Genomic DNA, 22,220 nt, shown 5'->3' on the forward strand with positions numbered 1-22,220 from the left:
TATATCAGACACAAATTTATCTTTTAAAATACTCACTGCCCAGTCCATGAAGAGGTGGCATTGTGCTGTTTATATTAAAAAAAAAAGAAAAAAGTATCTGAAGTCTGCTAGTCTGATTTCACTGCTGGATTACATCTAGTCTAACTTTTGGTTCTCAAAGAACACTTGGCATCCTTTATTTAATACTAGTTTCAACCTTCATTTGATACCTTACATCGTATAAATGATGACTGGATAAAGCCCTAGCAGCTTCAATAACACTGTGGGAAGGCAAGTTTTAACCTTAAAGTCTGCATTGCAAGCTTTGGGAAGTTGGTCAGACAGTTATACGAACGAGATAAGATGCGTCAACAAAGTCCTGTGCCATCAGTATGCAAAGATTAGTTCTCTAGAGACAGATGAACAGACATGGCTCTGTGCCAGTGTGTTTTTGGACTGCCATGAAGAGGTCTTCACTTTTAATTAATTTTTAAATACAAAGCATCGAGGATGTGCTAGGCTTAATGAGATATACAGGACCACCTCCCATTTCTCATCTTCCTACATGAAACAACAGCTGATAGCTGTAATACAAGAGTACCTCCACATGTATATGCTTGAGTAAAATAAAACATAAATAACATAGATGGGACCAGGTCAGCACATATCCTGCATGAAACACTGTGGTTGGAGATTTTTTTCACAGATCATCATAAAGCGATCAGACAATTCTAGGCTTTCATAAGCTACATGAATTCTGGATCTTAGTCTACAACCAAAATGAAGAGCGATACATATTTTCAAGTTAGAGTGCACGTTCTGCCTTTCTCTGTAGCAGGACCTAAGACTTTTCTGCTGCATTAGGTCTTGGCTACACCAGCGGGGCCTTAAACATATTATGCAAGCAGCCCAATTCAGTTGTCTATCTTCAACTTCTTGCAGGCACTCAGATCAGTAAATACTACAGCAACCAGACATTTATCATAAAGTCATGGAAATTGCAATTAAACTTAAAGATATAACAAAACATAAAGAAAACATAAAAGAAAAGGTTTAATGTGAGCGTTCTCTCTCTTACCTAAGTTTTACCTAATGCTGGGTACTGAGACCTGTTATCCTCTAGCCCTCCAAGACAGTGACTTTGTCAGTTTGCTCCTCATAAATAAATCCCTGATAAACTGGCCATCACCTTAGAACAGAAGGAGTTTTTAACTGATTATAGCCCTTTTGATCTGTTTGCCCCCTGTCATGCTGAAACACCTGTATAATTTTGGCTGGAGCCTGCAAGGAGTATTTCACAGCTCATAGCTCATGCGCTGTTGCTTAACCCCCTGCCCTGTTTACCAGAAGTAGTTTTATCTAGATTTTTGGTGCTGACTCCCTGCTTATTTCCTAACAATCAATTAATAAATGAAACTCACATATACATATATATGTACACACAGAGTAAATATAGTGATAAACATCCATGACCAAAGTCAGTCACACTCAGCATTCACAAAATAATGCCACAGTCCCATGTCCTTCACACTTTTGTTTTCCCTTTAAGATTCTAAATAAGGAATAATGAACATCAACATCCAGTTATTCAGTAAACCAAAGCATATAAGCAATTAAATTAAATTAAATTAAATTAGCACAGCCAAGCAAACAAAGCAGTAATCATTCAAGTCCTCTATTTAGGTTGCAGCCATAATGATAGACTGAAGATTAACAATACATTCCAGTAAGACAATTAGTATTAAATTTTTATTTTTTTTTGAAAAATATTAAACACTAAGTAAATACTAATTTTTTTTTTTTTTGCCACAAAAGATTCCTTTTAAATAGTCTTTCCCTCTCTTTTCAAAACGTGACAGATCTCAGGCAGAATTGGTCTTTCCTAAGCTTCATGTTACTGGAGTATATTCAGCATTATCTTCTCCATACAGTTTTAGCTCCTATTCTCCTGGGAGTCTCCACTACTTTCCTTGAATGTACTAAAACAAGGATTGGCCAGTCCAGAACAGTAACGGATGAAGGCATTAGAGAATAGTCTTGGGTCAAGAATTATTATTGCTAGAGGCCTCCAAAATCTAGTTATGGGTTTCAGCAAACCCTGTGGGCTCTTATGATAATGCTTTTCTACAGTATTATTGTTATATGGCATTAAATCAGTCAGATTCATGAGCAACAAGAGGTCAATGTCTGATTGAAATTCATAAGGTCAAAAAGGAAACTAAAAATCAATTTATAAGATATGAAGATTTAGGTTCAAACTATATCCATGAGCAATAAAATTTCACATCCATAAATGTAAGAAATCAGTTATTAAACTTGAGGGGGGGAAGAAGACTTATTAAGTTTTACACACACATAAGGCAGCTAACACATAATTTTATCAGACATTACTGAAATCCTATGTGTAATATAAGAGATGATGGGCTAAAATGCTAAATGGTTTAGCACTAAATTATTAAGTGATGTATCCCTAAGGTATTAAAAAGATAAGAAATGCAGAGCAGGTGTCTCTCCCACCAACTCTTGATCACTAGTTTAAGTGCATATTGATAACAAATGCACTTTAGAGGCAAAATAGTATTAGTAATATTTTTGCTGTATGAAAGCCTCATGTCAGGATGACTAAAAGCTTCTACCTGACAAAGAAGTGTTCGTATATATATATATATTATATATATATAAAATCACATTAAATGTTAGCTCCCGGTAGAACAGAAATGAAACTCCAAGGCATTGGAGTCAGTTTGATACTTAACACACAAGTAAATAATGTAGGTGGAATAACAACTATACCACATTGAGAACAAGAATTATAGGAAGCACTCTTATCTGTTTTGAAATGAAAATGCATTTTTATTAAAATTACAGATTAATGCAGATTTGTATAAGACAAAGGGTATAAAAACGTAAAAATACAGACACCTTTGTTTATCGTAGGTCTAGCCAGTGCATGTTAGGAGAACTTTTTTCCTCTTTGCTGTTAATTTCCTAAAATGGTCTCACCTTTGCATCAGCTCTCTTTCATCAAAGCAAAAAGCAGTGTAGTGGTAATGCTCTCTGCAATGCTAAAAGCTCCTCCTGCTTAAACATTTGGGGCAGGATATGTGCATGTTTCTTAGGAGCACATAAAATTGATATTTTAGCCTCTTGCTATATCCTGTCCCAAAAGCAAAGTAAAAAAAGCCAAACACTGAACTTCAAGACCTTGCTCATTTTCCCCATTTTGAACACCTCAATTCTCTCACGTCACTCCAGGCTTGGTCCCACCAGCCGTTTCCATACTTGCTGGCTCTGGTTTAATGGGATCCATGGAGCAAAGCAACTCTTGTCCTGCACTTTCAGGCATACCTAGGAGTGTGTTCACCTCTGGTGAGTAGGGAGCCTGTCTCTCTGCCTCAATTTAGCAGTCTCCAGCTTGTACATGTTGGGTAACTTGGGTAAAACAATATCTTATATTTCATTAGTATCACCTTCATCTTCTGCTCTTTAGCTTTATTTTTTCCTGTCCAGCTTTATTTTTCTCCTGTCCAGATCTCCAAACCCTGTTAGTAACCCACAGATAGAAGCTGCACAGGCTGACACAATGGCATGTACAGCAGAATTGATACTATTTAAAAATGGTGTATGGGGCTTGAGGAGAAGCTGGCTTTTGTCCAGGCAGGTTGAATTTCACAGCAAAATCTTTCCAGACTGGTCATTAAGTCAGGCCCTACAGCCTAAGTCAGAACCCAAAGTCTGTAACAGAATGGAGTCTTTGCCTTCATTTCACCGGATTTCAAATTAGGTCTAAATTTAGTTCCCAACTGAATTCAGAATTCCTCCTGCTGGGTTTGATACTGATATTTATTACAGTGGTCCCACTCCAAGTATAATGTAAGATACACAGAATTTGAAGATCTGCTTTAAAATAGGGAGAATTAAAAATATAAATTAATACTTTTTTTTTTTCTTTTAATATTTTGTTTTTGATTAGTCTTTTCAAGTTGGAAGTGAACATTTATATTTCTAAGCTTTGCTCTAAGGCTGGGAATGCTAATAATTACTCCTGAAAGATAAAAATATGAAACTCTTGGATAATAATGTGGCTGTAGGGATTTAATGAATCCTCGTGGGACTACCCAAATCGCAAGAGCAGCCAGCATTATGTCATAGGATGGGGCTACAAGATATGTTAAGAATAATCATGTAAAATTAAAGCAGATAACAATTTTAGTGGTATTTCCCGTTTTTTATTTTTATTTTTTTTTGCACATAAGCAAACTGCCATTGCTTAGGATTTGCTAATATAAACAATAACAACAAAAATCTGGATTTACAATGAAAAAGAATATATTTATGCTTGTTTATAAGGATTTATTTTAGAAAAAATACATAATGCTCTTATGATTTTTATATTAGCAACATTTTAATATAGAAAAGTTTAAATTATATTGCCCAAAATTATAAATCATTATGTAAAATGATATATTGTATGGCTAAACACTACTATAAAATGAAATAAAGATCTATTAATGCAGTAAACCTACTTAATAAAAGTTGCTTTCATATTCAAAACCAAAATATTAAAGCATGCTCCATATCTGAAAGTCAAAAGTGAAAGAATAAATTAACTAAGGTTAAGAACCTTGTAGCAGCTGACTAACAAAGCTCTAGGGCATTATAAAATTTCATGCTCTTGTAATAAAAAGGATAAAGAATTGGCTAGAAGACCACTAAAAGTTAAAATAAATGAACATAAAGTAGATGAAAAAGCTTGACACGACTGAGACCACAAATGTGTAAAGACCAAAGACACAGTTTTAAGCCATTAGAGGACTGAATTAAATGCAAAATGAATCCTAGTAGTAAATTAATAGAAAATTACAAAGGTAAATGAGCTCTGTTTCAGTCACAGAAAACTTTTTTTTTTTTTATTTTATTATCATTTTTCTTTCAGTACTTGAAAACATAAAAGTGTGAGGAGTTAAATTCTGGCACTTACCCAAAACAGAAACAATTCCTAATATTTCTGCATATAGAAAAATCATGTTTTATAGAAAAGAGAGAAGCATGATCTCACAAGACATTTTCTACTTAAGAAAAGGTGGGAGTAATTTAGCATTTAAATCTTTTCAGAAAAATGGTTTTATGCAGCATATTAAAGAAAAGTTTTATATCTAAGCTCAGTCCTACCTTCTTTTATGTAAACCTTCAAAGGAGATGATGAAAAAGATGAAAATTTTCAGACTTGTTTCGTTAACATCATTATTTCTTAATCACTGGTTAAGGCTGAGAAAGGAAGATTGTAAAAACAGGAGTTACAAAGTGCTGAAGAACAATGTGTGGTCTAAAGCAAAGAAACAATGTTTTCCGCTCAAACTGCAAGGCAGCCACAATCTGTAATGTTTGCAAGTTCAAATGTAATCAAAACATGCATGCAAATAAACCTTTGATGTTGATATATTCTTTGTTCACTAACATAAGAAGTGTTTGCATTTCTGACCACTTTTGGATTTGGAAAACTATCACTGAAGCAAAAATTGGCAAACACTTGCCTAGTGTCCACACAGCACACAGCAGGTGGGTATGGACACAGTCTGACTCCCAGGTTAAAAGGAAAACTTGTGATCTCATTTGGAGAACATCATTGCTTTGCACCACAAGATGCCCAAAGATGGTTTCATAGATGAAGCTGGATCCCTTTGATCTGAGTACAGCACCTAGAAATCTTCCTGCTCTTTATTCTAGTGGGGTATTGTAAACCCAGTCAAAAGCCTTTTAAAAGTAAGATCCTTTGTCTGAGTAGGTTCTGGTTTGAGCTCTGCAATCCAATGTGTTATTAAGAGTGCAATTAATCACTGCAGGTGTAATTCATCTCTCTGCAAATGTCTATTAAAAGACCTTCTGTGTAAACTGAGTCTCACTTTATGTTTTGAAAAGGTCCCTGTGACATATGACCAAGTTACCTCTATCATACTAAGCTACAGCCAGATGTAAGACACTGTGTTTATCGTCTTAAAAATACATTCCCCACCATGGTCCTCAAAATAAACAAACTGCAAGTGTTTTTCTAAAATGACGAACATGCTAGTTTATACTGACAGCACGAGTGATTGGAAATAAAAAATTTATGTGTGGTGTATGTCTGTCTCTTTACGAGCCTAAGTACAGAGGGCTTTTAGGGCTCTCAGTAAAACTTCTGGACTTTGGTTTAAGCTGCTTATTTTGAGAAACCGTCTTCTTACAAGCCATATTTTTTGGATTTTTGTTTTGGCCACTGATATTCTTTGTGGGTATTTTACTCCATGAAGATTATCAGTACGTTGTCATCCAACAGATTATTTAACAAATGAAAAACAGTCAGCCCAACTAAGACAATAACTTATCTAATCAAGATATTTGCTGTGACTTATGATTTACTGCAGAATATCTGTCAGGCTTTACATTTCTCTGTGGAAAAAAATTCACAGTTTAATAAACAAATATTTGCAGGATGTGGGCTAGGGCCATGTGAGCTAACAGATGAACACCCTGTTCGAAGCTCAGCCCTTGCTAGGAGAGCTCCCACTGGCTGCCCCACTATAAGCATCGCGCTGTTCAAGACTTGGTGTAACTCCAAGATTCGTCTCAATGTAATCTTCACAATAACCTACTTTTTGGTTTTGGAGGAAAAACCCTAAAACCTTTAATGAACAAAGAGTTTTCACTGTAATACAGTTTGCTTTACTGGATACAAGAGAAGTAGTGGATTAGGAGGCCTGGACTGTGGCACATTGCTCAATGTGCTGTAGCTGACAGTAACCATTATTTAACTTAATGGATTTACCTACAGGAATGACAGCATGACAGCAAGACCCTCCTCAGTTTACTTCATTACTTTTCTCCTCATGCCTTTATAGAGCTGTAAAATAGCTTTCTTGAGTATATGTGAAGGTCCATCCTAATGGGAAGGCTGGGTCAGCCATGGCTGTGAATATGTTGCTGGACACCATGAGAAATGCTAACAGAGCTGCAGCCAGCTCTAAAATATAGCTGTTCACTCCTTGGCAAGGAGAGGTCTAGAAGCACAGGCCAAAGGTATGAATACTTGTAGCCACCAATGGTAAAGCGATGCAACCTGACTAGATTTTGTGACAGCTACACTAATGTATGACAGAGGATCTAATTCTGTGGTTAGTTTTGGCCGAAGTGGCAGACTTTAAACTTTGGTAAGTTTAAAAGGAGTAAATTAAATTCTTTTGAAATTAAAGAGCTAGTTAAAGAAGTTGAATCGCAACAACACTGGTAATTATGGACTCTTATACAGGCTTTCAAATTTTTTGCAAGAGTACCATCACTTCTCTTCATTAACAAACTGTCCTGTTCCTTTTTCTAGACCAGGGCTAGCACATCAATCTGACCATTTCTAATGAGATATAGGATAATACTGCATGGACCAGACTTGCTTGTCAGCCACTGCCTGATGGGTTTAAAGTCAGAAACGATCCTTCATTAATTAACCTTCACTTTCTATGTAGATTCACTCATTGAGATGCAGGTAATTAAACCAAGGTCATTTCAAGGACCAACCGAGGAAAAACAGCAATGCAAAAATGGTGTGGTTGTTTTGATAGAGGGCTTTCAATGTACTTATTTCAGTATAATAGTTACACAAGGTTGGCCTTTTTGGAAAAAAGAAAACCATCCTCTTTTTTAATGTGCTACCCCAAGGCTAAGGAGGCTTTGGACCTGAATTATAGACTTCACATGGCTTTCAGGGTAGATTAGGAAAAGAAAATATCAGTAAACTAACGAAAATTAAAGATAAAGAAGTAAAATATGTGGAACAAAGGCAGACAGAAACTTATCTGAAGATCTTGACAGTGACTGAAACATCCCTGCAAATAGACTTTAAATCTTGCATCTCAATTTAAAGTAATATTCAACAATTAAAAAAGAACTATTTCAGTTAGAAAACGGTGTGTAAAAAATAGAAGTGTAATTTGTCTTAGTGTTCAGACTCACTTCACTGACTTTTAACCCTTACAAATACAATGGTGTAAAGCTACTGAGAGCTATGTAATGCAAGCAGCTGCTCATTCACAGGTAGGAGACTCCAATTACGAAACCACTGTAGCTTGGGGATATAACAGTAGAATTTTTGCAGCTCTTCCAAATTAGCTCTTACACCAGTCCAAGACATGTGAAGTTCCAAACTTTGATCACTGTTGAGAGCAAAATGAATATATTGAACCTGCAAATAGCCTTTAGCTCTTTCCAAGTGGTTCCCTTATAATTTGAGTGCTAGATTAAAGTTGTATGTTATAGATTTTAATAACTATCTTCCATTTGGTTTCCTGAGTACCACTTGCTGTGGATTATATGACCTACTCACCAGCATGTCCCATTATGAGCACTTAACCTTGAAAGTTGTAAAGACAGAACATTTAATCTGTTAAACACAGTCAGAATCAGAAGGTTATATAATTACAGGTAATTTGGCATAGCACTTCTAATACTTTCCAATTATTAAAATAAATTTCACTGTGGATTTTCTTCTCATGAAATGGAAAAGAAATAATAAATAGGGAGGAACTGTGCATTTAAGAATACAAATATCTGTTAAAATGAATACATAAATTTATTCCAATGAAGGCCTTCTGTAATCACTGGTATAGTAAACTTTTACAAGCATGGATATGCAAACAATATAAGTTTGTGTTAAAGGTTATGCAGGAATACCAGGAGTAGATTATAAGAATGAATTTGAAATTCTTTTTCCATGAGTATTCCTGATAGAAATACAGACATTTATCCACACACTAATCACAGCTTGTATTTCAGTATCTGAGTGCAGAACAGACATAGAAAAAAAAAAAAAGAAGAGCATTCAAAAAATTCTACAGCCATGCAAATAGAAAATTATTTTCATTATGACATTAAAAACCAATAAAAGTTTAATTGTAAATATTGTCATATATTGGCCTAGAATCAGACTTAAGGAGGTGATCAATCCTGGTAACTTCGTGTTTTATAACCTATAAACTAAAGTTTTATGCAACATTTTAAAAATGGCAATAAAAAGTGAGATTATAAATTAGATTCCAAAATCTGATTGTCTGATTATCTCAGCTTAAATGTTAATGAATGAATGAACCAACAACATGCACCAAAAATGATGAAAGCATACTGTGGCTGGAGTAACATGTGCTACCCTTGAACATGCTTAAGACAAAACAGTTTAAGGCAGTGGCATTAGATGATGCCATAGGGATTCCATTTTAATCCTCAAAACCAAACTCTTATTTTTTAAATGGGTTTGGTGAGAAAAATGCATTTCGGATATGCACACAGAGTTACTGATGTTCCAGCACACAATGGGCATGAACTCCATTACACTTACTGGTTTGCACATGAGTACTGGATATGCACGGTTGTGAAATAGTCACATGCTGTTAGACCTGTGTTTGGCATGCACACTTCATGTGAATTAAAAGGACTGTAGAAGTGAGCAATTAGAATGGCATTTCATTTGGAAATTTGAATTTTCACCATCAAAAACATTCTTCCCAGGAAGGCAACACTGTCAAAATGTTTTGCTTATGCAAAGCTCTAAAAGGAAAAAAAAAATCAAACAACCCCAAACTTAAAATATGAAGTCAGCTGAACCTGAATGGAGCTCCAATTACAATTTTTTTTTTTTTTTTTTTAAGCTTTTGTGAAAGTGTTTGAGCTTAATTAAGTTAAGCTATTTCAAAGCGTGCCCAGTTGTTGTAATTTGTTTATGATACAGAGTTGCTCTTTGATCATGAATGTTCATTTTTATAGAAACCCTGTTATCAGTCTTAGGATAAGAAATGAACAGTGTTTGTGGTAAGAAAATTTAGAAAATTTAAGACTCTCAGAAAATAGCTGTCTTATTAATAAAAGAAAGACATGACTTCATTTAGATTATGATGGTAGTAGGGTAAACAAATTATATTTTAAGAAAGGAAAGGGAAACTGAAGTATGTTTTTTTATGCACCCTACTTAAGATCTGGTAGCCTTTGGTCTTTAATAACCTGATAACTAGTCTCAGTTTGAATTTGGCCAGTCCTTGGGTAAAGCACCTGTAATAGCCATTCATAACTTAGAAATCCTTCCATTCATTGTTCTGTAAAAAAAAAACAAAAGCACTCTCCCTCCTTGAAATTGTCATTAGATTCTGATATTTTAAAATGATTTTACTAGAATGGTTAAAAGGTACAATATAGAGTAACTGTCCCTAAGACAATACTTTGGGACTCTTCATTTTTGAAGAACAAACCTGAGCCATTGCTGGAATTGGGTAATAAGCACATACTCACATACTCAGACCATCTTTATTTAAGAACATGAATCTGGGTTAGAGGCTTTAGGCTGGCTTTTTCAGTTTCTCTCTCATTTACTTTTTTTTTTTTTTTTTTTTTTTTTAGTTTAAATCTTTTACGTGGTAAGATGGGTGCATTAGCTGCACAGTTTTCTAGCTGAAGATCATCCAAAATACATGAATACATCCTGGCCTTTGGGAAGGGCTGTATTCACAGAGCATTTAAATGAGGTTTTTCAGATATTGCATGAAGATATTTTTGCACTCATAGGGGAATAATGCAGATCTTTCTAAGGTTCTCTGTACTAGAAAAGCTATCTCTCTCTGGAACATGCTACAGAATGGATAAGTGCTTCAAATGCCAAAAAAAAAAAAAAAAAAAAAAAAAAAAAGAGAGAGAGAGACAGAGAAATAGAGAGTTTAAAGACCATATTTTAAAACTGTTCATCCTTTTTGAATGCAACTGATAAAGTGAGTTGTCTATATATTCTTACACATCCAAGGATGCCACGACTGGTCATCTGTTTGTGATCTCACTTGATTTATGTACATATTAGTCAGTGATGCAAATTAGACATACAATGTTTACAGATTTTTAAATGTAGTTCTTAGTGACATCTTCCAAAACAAAACTAATGTTGTTGAAGAGCCATATGAAAAAATTTGCAAAAATTTTCTCTTTGTCAATGACATCTTGAAGAAGCAGCCAAGAATCTTGTATCATTAGTAAAGCCAATCAGCTAATTCCTAGTAAACAACTAAGCAAATGAGCTCATTCTCTTCTCTTGCTCATAATTAACTTTGAATTACTTTATTTTTTTTCAGCTTTATTCTATATCCAACATTTATTTTGAATTATGACCAAATATGCTAAGGTATTTTGTCAACAGGAGCTGGACAAAAAAGCTGCTCAGGGGCTTTTTCCAAAGCCATTAAGAACCTCCTAAGTTTTATCTACTTCTAATTTTTGGTTTTCATGGTGGACAAATACCTATTTGTAACTGATCTTTGCTGTTTTGAACACAGATGGATTACTTACACTGAGTGGACTCAAATCACCTGGCATTTTTGCTTCAATTCGACTGCATTTGGTTATTATATCCATACTTAAGGTTTTAAAAATCTGCTTTCCATAAATGTTCTGCAACATTCCCTTAAAAATTGCTTTTTCAGTTAACATTTCTGCCCATATATCAGTCACTGGAATATTCAGAGAAAGCAAATATGAAAGGGGTGTGAACACAGCTGAAGGCTATTCAATGTTTTATTCAAGGGAGTTTTTATGGAAAATATTTTGAGGTATTTGCTTAGTTCTAATCATTACCATGGGACACCCTGGAAATTCAATAGTAACAGAAGTGCCAAAACTTGAAAGCAATTAAGTATGTTTGAAGAAAGAAATTTTCATTTTATGTTTGTGTTGAAATTTTGGTGCAGGAAGGAGGCAGCCCAGCTGAGCCAAATTCCACAATTCTCTCAGCCTGCAGCAGTTTGGAAGGCCATAGATCTAACCTAAGCTGTATGAGACCCTCTGTGACTACAGGGAGCTTTTGTTTTTTGTCAATATTTTTGCCAGGAACTTGGCTATTGCTGAATTCCAGGCAGAGGCAGGCTGTTTACATTTCCTGTGAAATACTGCAGGCAACAAAGGTGTGTTGGGATAGAGGTCCTGTTGGAAAAGCACCACAATTTAGTTTTGTCTACATCCGGCAGAGCAGTACAGTGGAGCAACATCTGAGCTGGTGCTGAAGTAGCTCAAGTACCAAGAAGAAAATAGCCAATAAAGTTGTCCTGGACAAATTAGCCCAAGCACAGTGTCCCTCCACAGGAGGTCAGGCACCTTTAGGACATGCACGTTTTGCAAGTTTCTGGTGACCTATAAGGTACTGAACCTATGTAGACCTTATTTTCCATTTTAATGGGAGTCAAAGAAGCTGATCAGATCACAAAAGCACTCAATAACATGATGAATGGCACCTTCAGCAGACTACTAAAAACTTTCCATGGTGCTAGGGCTTCACTGTACCTTCCTTTATTGTATATTAGCAGCCAGAGATGCTGCGTGCACTGAAATGTGAGAAGGATTTTCATGCTTGTAAGAGTTCAGCATCAACCTATAGTTGAGCATTAGCACTCCTCTTACTTTACATTCAAAGGGCTCTTTGTCTGGGCTGCATATTCAAAGAGATAACAACAATGAGAATTCATGGAAATTCAGTGCCTCTTCCCCTCTGATAAAGCACACGATAATAAAGACATTACTTCTGATTCATATTTGGTCAAATTTTGGAAGAACAAAATATGAAGGCATTTCATAAATTAGGATGGATAGATGAACTTTTGTAGCATAAAAGAATGCCAAGGAACCATACAGGCATTTTTTTTTTTTCCTTCAGAGTTCAGCAGTTAGCAGCTATTCAATTACTGCTTCAAGATAAAGCACGAATACAACAGCTACTTTACACTATACTTCATATTTTACTTTCTCATGAATATAGAATTGTATTGCTGATCACACAAGCATCACACATCTAAGTCCTAATATCCATAGCCTCAAAAAAACCCTGATGCCACAGAAAAAATATATATATTTAATCATGTTTCAATTGTCTGAATAGTCAGAGAACTGTTGAATCTCCTGACTGCTAGAGACTTTCATTAAGAAAAAAAGAAAAAAAGAAAAAAAGAAAAAAAAAAAAAGGAGGCAATTATCTGATATACATTTGGGGAGCTTGTTTATGGGGTACAAAAAGATCTTGGCAGATTTTGTTAAATATGATCAGCTAATTCATGCAAGCCTAACTGAAAACCACGGATCCATGTATTCTTAGAGCCAATCAACATAGTATTTAGGTGACAAGGAACATTTGTTAACTGTTCTGACATCTTCCCTTGGCTTTATAAGTTGTGATTTATGTTCACAACGTTCTTTGCAAATACGAGCCACAGTATTTTTTTCATATTTTGTACGTGTGCTAGCACGCTTTGTTTGTAGGGGATTGGTTGGCTCTGGCCATAGGTATCGAATTCAAAAAACCTTCTAATTTCTGGGAGTGTTCTGAGTCCCATGACGTGAGCACTAACAAAAACCTCAGTGTTTGTCAAGTTCCTATCACCTTCATCATAGCCAGTCTCCTAGCACAGCTGAGATTTCCATGACTATTAATAACAGTTGCTCAGAAGTGTCTAATGAAGCAGAAAACCATCCTACAAAACCAGCAAAACGACTTGTGGCACACCTTCATTGTCAGCTGGATTTGGATGGTCGTTGGAGATTAAAAAGACTGGCTTGCTCAGGGGTGACTGCTCCAGACAAGGAGGTTAAGGGATATTGGCACTAGGGGCAGGGTAGCACAAGAAGTGCTTGTACATTACTGCCTGTGTAGTGGCTGTTTTCTGAGAAAAGGAGACATGTCCGTTGCTTTTATAGTTCTACCATTTGTGTGTAATAGAGGTTTCAACAGAGTTTGAACACCTGGACTTGGATGTGGCATAAAAACACATTGTTTCCTCTAGGTGTGGGACCTTCACCAGTCAATAAAGCATTGTAATGTGGGTATTCGTGAGACATACCCTCCAGGCTCTGTCAGGGTTATTATTTCAAAAAATAACAGTTGGATAACAAAGGATAACTGTCTCACATTAATAACAGACAGTACCATAGAACATGATACATGGGCAGAAAATATGAAATCAACATAAAACCTACTTCATATTTCTCAATATATACTGCTTGGTCCCAATTCTACCATCAGTTGGAGGGTACAATGACTTTACACATTGTAATTGAGGGCATAATTGAACCAATTTTCTATAATCTTCTATACATTCCCCAAACAAATCCTGAGCTACCCCTGAAACACATTCACATTAAATGTCTCTAGGCTCCACTTTTATCATAGATATTTTCATTCCACTGTTTAGTTTACAGTGGTGGTGTTAGGAAATATTAGAAATGTTAATATTTCATTATAATGAGATACATGCAACTTTTTTGTTCTTGCAATGTCAACTTGAAGTTATGAAAATCTGAAATTTTGTAATAAGAAAAAAATCAAAGAAAAAAAGAAACAAAAAAAGGCATGAGATAAGGAACTAATCTCCTACACATTGTTCCAGAGAAGAAAAGCATATCTCTTTTTTGCATTCTAAATACACATTTTAGATATTTAGATGGTGAAGTCAACAAGGTGCTTCAGCACATGCCTGAATCATGGCCTAGTCAGCTCACTCTGTGACATAAAATAATGTTTGATAATTTGCACAATGCTTGAAAGATAGCTAGTGATTTGTTATCCGTAAATCCAATGAACTTTTGACATATCCTGTTGCCTGGGTGAGGCAAGACATCCATTCAGTTACTAATGGGGGAAAGTTGAGGCATAGTATGATTTGTTTTACTGATGTAAATGTCGCACAGAGCTATATTTTGTGAATGGATGATAGATCTAATGAAAGCACTATCCCTTAGCCACAATGCTGAAGTATTTTATCCTGAGTGAATTGCTATAAGGAAACATTCTGAGGTGTTTAGGTACTCAAAAACACAGGTAGGGGCCAATAAAAATCCTTTTAAGCAACCACTAACTCAGTTATGCACTAATATTTTAAAAATCTGGTTGGTCAACTCTTTGAAGATAGTAGAAGCCAATCCTTTTTTCCAATACTAAAAAAAAATCGTATATTCTGAGAATGCTGAATCATACAATCATACAAGACACAAGCAAACGAAACTCTGGATTTTTTTTTTTTTTTTTTTTTTTTTTTTTTGGTGTGGAGAAGATTCAAATTGTAAATTTATATAATTATAATTTAGCCTGGAAATCTGGCAATTTCAGTGAGGTGTCAGTTGCTAAGGTTTCTCATGTCAGCCTGGAATTTTGGTTACAGGAGGAATGAGTAACTGTCTCTGAGTAGCTAATGCCCTTGTGACTGTGGGATGGTAAGACAGCCAATATCTCAGCCTTATATATCTTATTCAACCAAAGAATATGCAACTTAATCATGGTGGGCTTCAAATTTCAAGTAGAAATAAAATACTTCTATTACTGAAAATGATTAGATACTCATATTGCAGCAAAACATAAAAGAATTTACCTTTCTGGATTTATAGCTGAAGAAAGAGAACAGAAGAAAGAAAAAAAATGTAGAAGAGAAGGATCTGAAAAAAGCAAAAAGCCACAACATTTATAGGTAAATCCCTTTTTTACTTCTGATAAAATACAAGGCTAATCTCAGTGTGGCAACTCCTTTCCCTAGGGCAGGCTGTATCTGAGAGGAACCACTGCAGTCACAAGCTCTGAAGTCATGCAGAGGCTTGAAATATTCAGTGATGCCATACTTTGTGACTGTGGCACACAATATTAGCCAAAGGGCTGGGCACACAAGGCACATACATTAGATAATGTTATTCAGAGCCTAACCAGGACTTCATGTGGAACAGGCTCATAAACGGCAGCTGGGAACAGGCACGCGCAGACACTTCTGGCTGTAAGGCAATTTCACTTTCATACCTTAGCTTGTCACTAGTATTAGGAAACTAGTATTCAGGAAAAATAACAGCAGCCTAACCCAAACTTAAACATAGCTGTTACAAAATACAAAACCAAACCGATGCAAAACCAAGCAGTATGGAAGAGAGTAGGATGATTTTCTTTGTCAGCAGCACCTGTATCTATCAGAAGGGTACTAACATTAACTATCCTCATGGCCAGATTGAGGATACGTAATCTAAATCATCTGGAAGAGGAACATTACCTAACAAAGGGGTTGGAATCACTCCCCTTTGATCCGGTTTCAAGCAAACCTTCCAATAAATGTGAGGGCTGTCTCTGCAGGCCTGCAGTCCAGCTCACACTACCTCTCCTCAGAGAGCTGTTGCTGATGTAGCTTACAAAGAGACATTTACAAGACATCTGAGTTACAAGAGCATCGCATTCAACTTCCAGCATATGTGAACCTCTAGTCCTACAGCCCAGGACATCCATCAATATCTTGAACCTCTTCCTCTGCACGTGTACACCCAGCCAGCTGAGCAAGAGATGTATAAACAGCAAACGTTTTCAGAGATTCAAGAGAGGCTGTATGGATCGTCTAAAGTCTGGTTTCTATCTTGACTCCAGAAAAGGCATTATTGAAATAATCCTTGAGATGACCCCAGTTGTCAAAAATCTAATAGGATTTGTAAAGTGCTTTAGGATCATTCTAGAGGAAAGGTGCTGTAGAAATGTAAGGTATTATTATTACTATAATAAGACAGGCTCCCCATGTCCCTTGGCGATAATGCAGCTCACTGGTAGGGATAAACTATGGAGCCAACGTGAACCAGATTATTGCCTCATAAAATGGGACACCTGCCCTATTATCCCTTAAATAATAAGTACATAAAACAAATTTGACTGTAATAATAAAACATAATGGTGAAATATTTATGGGTAATTTTTCAATGCAGCATGCAAGGATTAAGCCATGCAATTTCTGTTAGCTTTTATAGGAGTTGCACTGTTAAATCCTCCCCATGAGGTCCAGCAGAAACTGATCTGTAATGTGTCTGCAAGTCCATGTAGTGCGTGTTAAAATTAGATGGAGATTTTAAAATGTGATGAAAATACAGGTTCCCCCCCTTGCACTTAACCTCCAGTGATAGAAAGGCATGATGTACTTCAAGTAATCCAGCCAAAAAACATACTTATTAATAAGGAAAACACTCCAGTCAGGTCCATACTTTCATAAGGGTGTGTGCAACTAATTCAGTTGTACAGGTGCAAATGGTTAATTCAGCCAACCTGCAAGCTTGCTTGCTGGCACTACTCTCAATCACAGCAATGACTAAAGACACACAATCAAAACGTACAAATGTGAATTGGTCTTAGATCTTATTTTCCAGATAAACAATACTAAGTTTACTTAATATAAGCAGTGCTGAGTCCTTAATATGACAAACTAACAAATATGAAGAATTACATAAGGGATACCATCAACTTACATTTTTTTGCATCTCAGAATTTCTCACTTACCTCTCACTTTTCCTAAATTCTTGTAACTGCAAAAGCCATGAGGAGAAAAAAAAAAACACACATTTTCTGATTGTTCATTTGGCAGAACATGGCAGATAAGCAGGTCTCCTGATTTCTTTCATACTGGTATTTCCATATTCATTTTTGTACTGTTCTGTGGGTTGATTTCTGTTAAAGTATTAAAGAAAAAATATTTTTAAATAAGGAAAGACCTTTAAAAATAATGAAAAACAAAACAAAACAACCCTGTTAAAGGAGCTTCGGAGGCAGCAGAATCTCTAACTAGCAAGTACTTTCAATATACTTTACATTTTAAGTTGTCAGGGTCACATTCAGTTTTTGAAAAGCACTCACGTCTGGCTCCTGAGACAGAGCCTGATTTAGTCTTTTATAGGCATACAGTACATGCTCTAATTAACCCAACTTAATTTTTGAGAGCAATACCAATGTCTAAATAGCCATAATATAATATTTAGCAGATTATATTTCTTACTATCTTATAAGTTATTAGATAAAAACAAAGCATTTGATTTACAGCTTTCTTTAACATTGTCTTCTGAATAATCAGACTATTTTGATTTCCCCCCCCTTTTTTTTTTTAAAAAAAAAGCAAGATAGGGTTATTTAAAGTCCAGTTCATTTGCTGGTTTCCTATCATTGGCACTTTTCCAAGTAAAAGAAAATACCTACTGCTTTTCATATATGTATTTATGCTCCTGTGTAGTTCAGCCTTGGGTGTATATGCCAGCTGTACAGTCACAGACATCCAAAGTACTCTTCCCATAGCCCTAAGTTTCAGTTTGCATGTGTGTTCACTTGCATGATTACCATCACTGCCACCCCGCATCTGCAGCAACTGCCTGCACCAATTATGTACGTTTTGGCATGAGTATTTTCAAATACACAGCTGTAACACAATGCTGATTTTATGCAGGCAGAGCTGATATAGATATACACAACGTGCGTGTGTGCATTTGCGTGAAAATCTATTCATGCCTTCCTTTCTTCGTGCGCTACCTCACTGCTTGAAGAGTTTCTGTGTTTTCTCTTTGTATCATTCTGGCTCCTAGTACTAAAAGCCACATCCTGTTATGTTTGGTTGCTAGGTGGAGAAATGTTATCATGGGCTTCAGCAATAATTTATCCATAGAGCTAGAGGAGCTGTCATGTACTTCTGACAGTGAGCTGCAGCACTTTATCAGCTTGCCTGTAAATCAACCGTGTGTGGGTGAAGATGCCAGCAATGTTTGATCTCTCTCAGACACTCTAATAATCTGCTTTTGTCTGATTGATTCCTTCACATCACCAAGCACATTGCAACTGAGAGTGGAGTGCCCTCTGTTTATCTCCGTTGGTCATCTGCTGGAGGGCAACAGGGCAGAAAATGCTGTTCTCGCTGAGATGTAAGAGTTTTTTGGAATTAGGGGCTTTACATCATATCCTGGAGCAGGTTTAGTCCAGTAAATCAATGATAGCAGAATTGAATGCACCATAAATACCTCAAACCGTATCTCTTACAAGAATGTAAGAGTAATTCATAGAAACAGGAAAGGTAACTTTGCTGGAAAGAATTACGACCCCTACAAGCTCAAGACATGCAGGTCTTTTACGGCCTGTGTTTACATCTACCCTCTTGAACTTTGGGAAGAAATGTACTGCACGCTGGCATTTTGTTCCAGGCGGTTCAGAGATAATATTGAGTTGAGCAGGACGCTGTCAGAATTGATCACTGCCTCTCAATCCATAGGCAACTTTTTCTAAATTTCTGTCAAAATCTGTTTTATGCAGGAGATGCCAATACACCGTGTCATGTTCTGCACCACGCTGAAGTTGAGCACAACGCCTGGTGATGTGCAATGCCTTTCTGCCAAAAATATACATAAAAGGATGCAATCTAATGAACAGTTGAAGCCCTCTAGGAGGAGGGAGAAGCATATGTCCTTTCCAATAACCAAATGGGTCTGACTTTGTTTCGGTTTGTGCATCATACTGTTCCCCCAGTTGAAAATCAAGAGCTTATTATCACTCAGAGGCTGGCAGCAACTCATTGTGCACTGACCTGGGATCAGCGGCAGACTTGGATTCCTGACCTCTGTGAAAGCTGAGGTCAGAAGATATTGTGGATGTGATTGACTAAATCCCATCAGGGGAAAGGTTTGGTTGTAGCATCTCCTCTTTGGGTCACGGTGGGATGGCACAGGCAGCAAGATATTTGGGGAATGCACTAATTTCAACCCAGCATACTAAGGGGAAAGGACTGTGTTTCACAGAACCGCTGAATGCTAAAAAAGGGTGAAAATTCACACTGCATAATGTATTTGTAATTGTGCTTAAGGCAATGAGAAAAGAAATTCATGAAATGAATCTGGCATACGGTGTACTCCTTTGTGGATGCTGGAAGAGCAATTACATCTTCTCCAGATTATTGTGTTGGGTAGTAGTGCTTCAAGTCATAGCGGATCTACTTCATCTTGTTTGGCCCATCACAGGGATTTCCCCAAACTATTATGTAAATTGTTATGGAGACTGGCTTCGTGGTGAGAAGGCAGTCCCATATTGCTCCCCAGCTGGTTGACCACATAAGCAACACCTTTTATATGTAACAGAGGGGACTGTACTGCTTCTCCACATTTAATAACCCTTGCAGTCAAAGCTAGACTTTCATTCACAAGAGACTTTTTTCACTGCACACATCATAAAAGCAAGTAAAGTGATAAAAGCAGGGAGACCTAAGTTACAGCATGTAGCAGGGTGTATTCTATATTCTTTCACCAACAGGCATTATCAAATGACAATCAGTTTTACTGAGTATCACAAAAAACACAGTGTTGGCTTCCTATAAGACCTGAAGCTGGCATCCTTTCATCAGTATAATATGTGTAATATGATGTGCATACACAGACAGACTTACGTATACAGACAGATATGACATCAGAGACCTCATGGCTCCTATACGTATAGGATGCTTGAGTAGCAGAGACAGAATGAGGATTTTATATTCAGAACTGTATTCCAGTTTGGGTACAGTTATTCAACCTCATTTAAACCACTTACCTTTTAGTGATACATCTGTAATTCCCAAAGTTTGCTGGGAAACAGAGCCAGAACCCTATCTACTGGCTTAAACCATCAGAAAAACACCGGAAGGCCCCAGTTCTGATTTTAGTTATGTTGCTTTTGCAATCACAGAAATGCATATAGTCTGTTCAGACTGGCTTTGGCATAAGTAAGAACCAAAGTCTGAATCTTCAGTGATCTTAAACATAATAATTCTAAATTGCTCTTCAGCTTTATATTTCAAATTATTTAAAATAAGCCTGCTATTACGTTTCAAACACTACTCATTTCTACTATTACAATGCTACTTTTTTCAAGGGCTGACACTTTCCAAAGGAGTTCTAAGAAAGAGAAAACGACAAAAAGGAAGAAGAGAACCTGAAAGAAGAAAATGGAGCATGCCTAAGAAAACTACACTTCCAATAACATCAAGTTATCCTCAAGGGACATGTATAAGTAGAAGATATTACATGGCTGAACAGTAAATATCACATTTCTTTTTACAAGCATGTTTCTGCATTTTATTATATCTTGACTGGCAGATCCATAAATTTTGAATATCCAGTCTAAGAAAGGGCAGACTCGAAATCTACAGGTTGCATTCTTCATGGGTCTAAATGGTCAGTGGCATTTTGGTAGTACAGAACAGATTGATTAATGAGTGAACTATGCTGACATCCAGAAAATGTAATATGCATATTTCTGAGCAAGTGAAAGAAATTAATAAATATCTACATCTAGGAATTTTCTTCTAGAAAAAAAAAACAGTAATAGCTAATTTAGGTTAATAATTACAGCCCACAACTGTTACTTAACTTCCAGGCTTCAGAGATCCACATTAAAGTCCTCTCTGAAATGGATTTTTGAGGGAAATAGTTCCAGTAAAGTGATTTCAATGAGCAGCTGTGGATTTGCTGCTCTCAGGTACTCCTCATGTACTCTAACATTGGTGACTGTCTGTAGGATCACAGGGAGGCAGAAGACTGACCAAGGATCACTTCAGCATGGCAACATGAAGGATTCACCCCCCCCCGGTGCTGAGCTGCTGTATTTACAGTGATCAGCATCACCCTACTTCCTTCCTGCGTCAATGTACCCTGCTTCCGTCACCCTCTATAGCACTCAGTCCTTGGTGCTGTCTCTGTAGCTCTGCTGTGAAGTTCAGCACTCCTTTGGGAAAGATAAGGAATACTGAAAAGTAGTTGCCATCAGTGGTTGTATATATTCATGGCACTAAATAGCCCTAAGAGCTCTTCCTGCCACCCAGTTTCCAAGTGCTTTGTGACATATACTTAGGGGTGCATAAATAGATTCAGCCCCAGAAGCTACAGAAGGAAACTACTTGGAAAACTTTGGGTTTTCTGACCTCTTTATAAAGTATTTTGCTGCTACTGTCAGCCAGCAATATGTTATTTCCTGAAGTATAATCCCAATAAGTAGTATTTCTGGATCATCTACTGAAGTGTTGGCCAATGGTGAGTGATTGATTGAGGTTATGACATGACTTTTACAGACAGCACTTTCAGGGCTGATACAAACACACAGAGACTTGCTTGTTATTTTGTGGTAAAGAAAAACACTTGGAGATGGGAAGTGGAATTTCCGGCAGCTGGGGGACTTTGGTAACTTGACATTGGACTATTTTTGCCTGATGGTTGGAAGACAGGTCTGAGGAAATCTGACACAGTTTACAATTACAATTAATATCATCTGTGTGTTAAAGGAAAAAGCAAACAAACAAACAAACAACAAACAAACAACAAAAAAACACAAACAAACCCTAACTCATCAGTGTAATTTTATTGGAAGACAAATTTGCTGTAAAAGTTTTGTTTTGCTCCAGCTAAGCATCCTCGTGCTT

At 36.5% G+C, this 22,220-nt stretch overlaps 1 long non-coding RNA gene across 5 annotated transcripts in view; it reads right to left on the bottom strand.

Moving 5' to 3' along the window:
- Positions 1-22,220, bottom strand: part of LOC101798355 (uncharacterized) — a 258,592-nt gene that overhangs the window by 44,391 nt on the left and 191,981 nt on the right. For all 5 annotated transcript variants that reach the window (XR_011804399.1, XR_011804400.1, XR_011804402.1 and 2 more), the window contains 2 exons: positions 17,303-17,470; positions 5,152-5,247 (listed from right to left, as the gene is read on the bottom strand). This is a non-coding gene — a long non-coding RNA (uncharacterized lncRNA). The remainder of the gene's footprint in view (positions 1-5,151; positions 5,248-17,302; positions 17,471-22,220) is intronic.

The sequence above is a fragment of the Anas platyrhynchos genome, chromosome 21 (assembly GCF_047663525.1).
Source record: "Anas platyrhynchos isolate ZD024472 breed Pekin duck chromosome 21, IASCAAS_PekinDuck_T2T, whole genome shotgun sequence".
Taxonomy (NCBI): domain Eukaryota; kingdom Metazoa; phylum Chordata; class Aves; order Anseriformes; family Anatidae; genus Anas; species Anas platyrhynchos.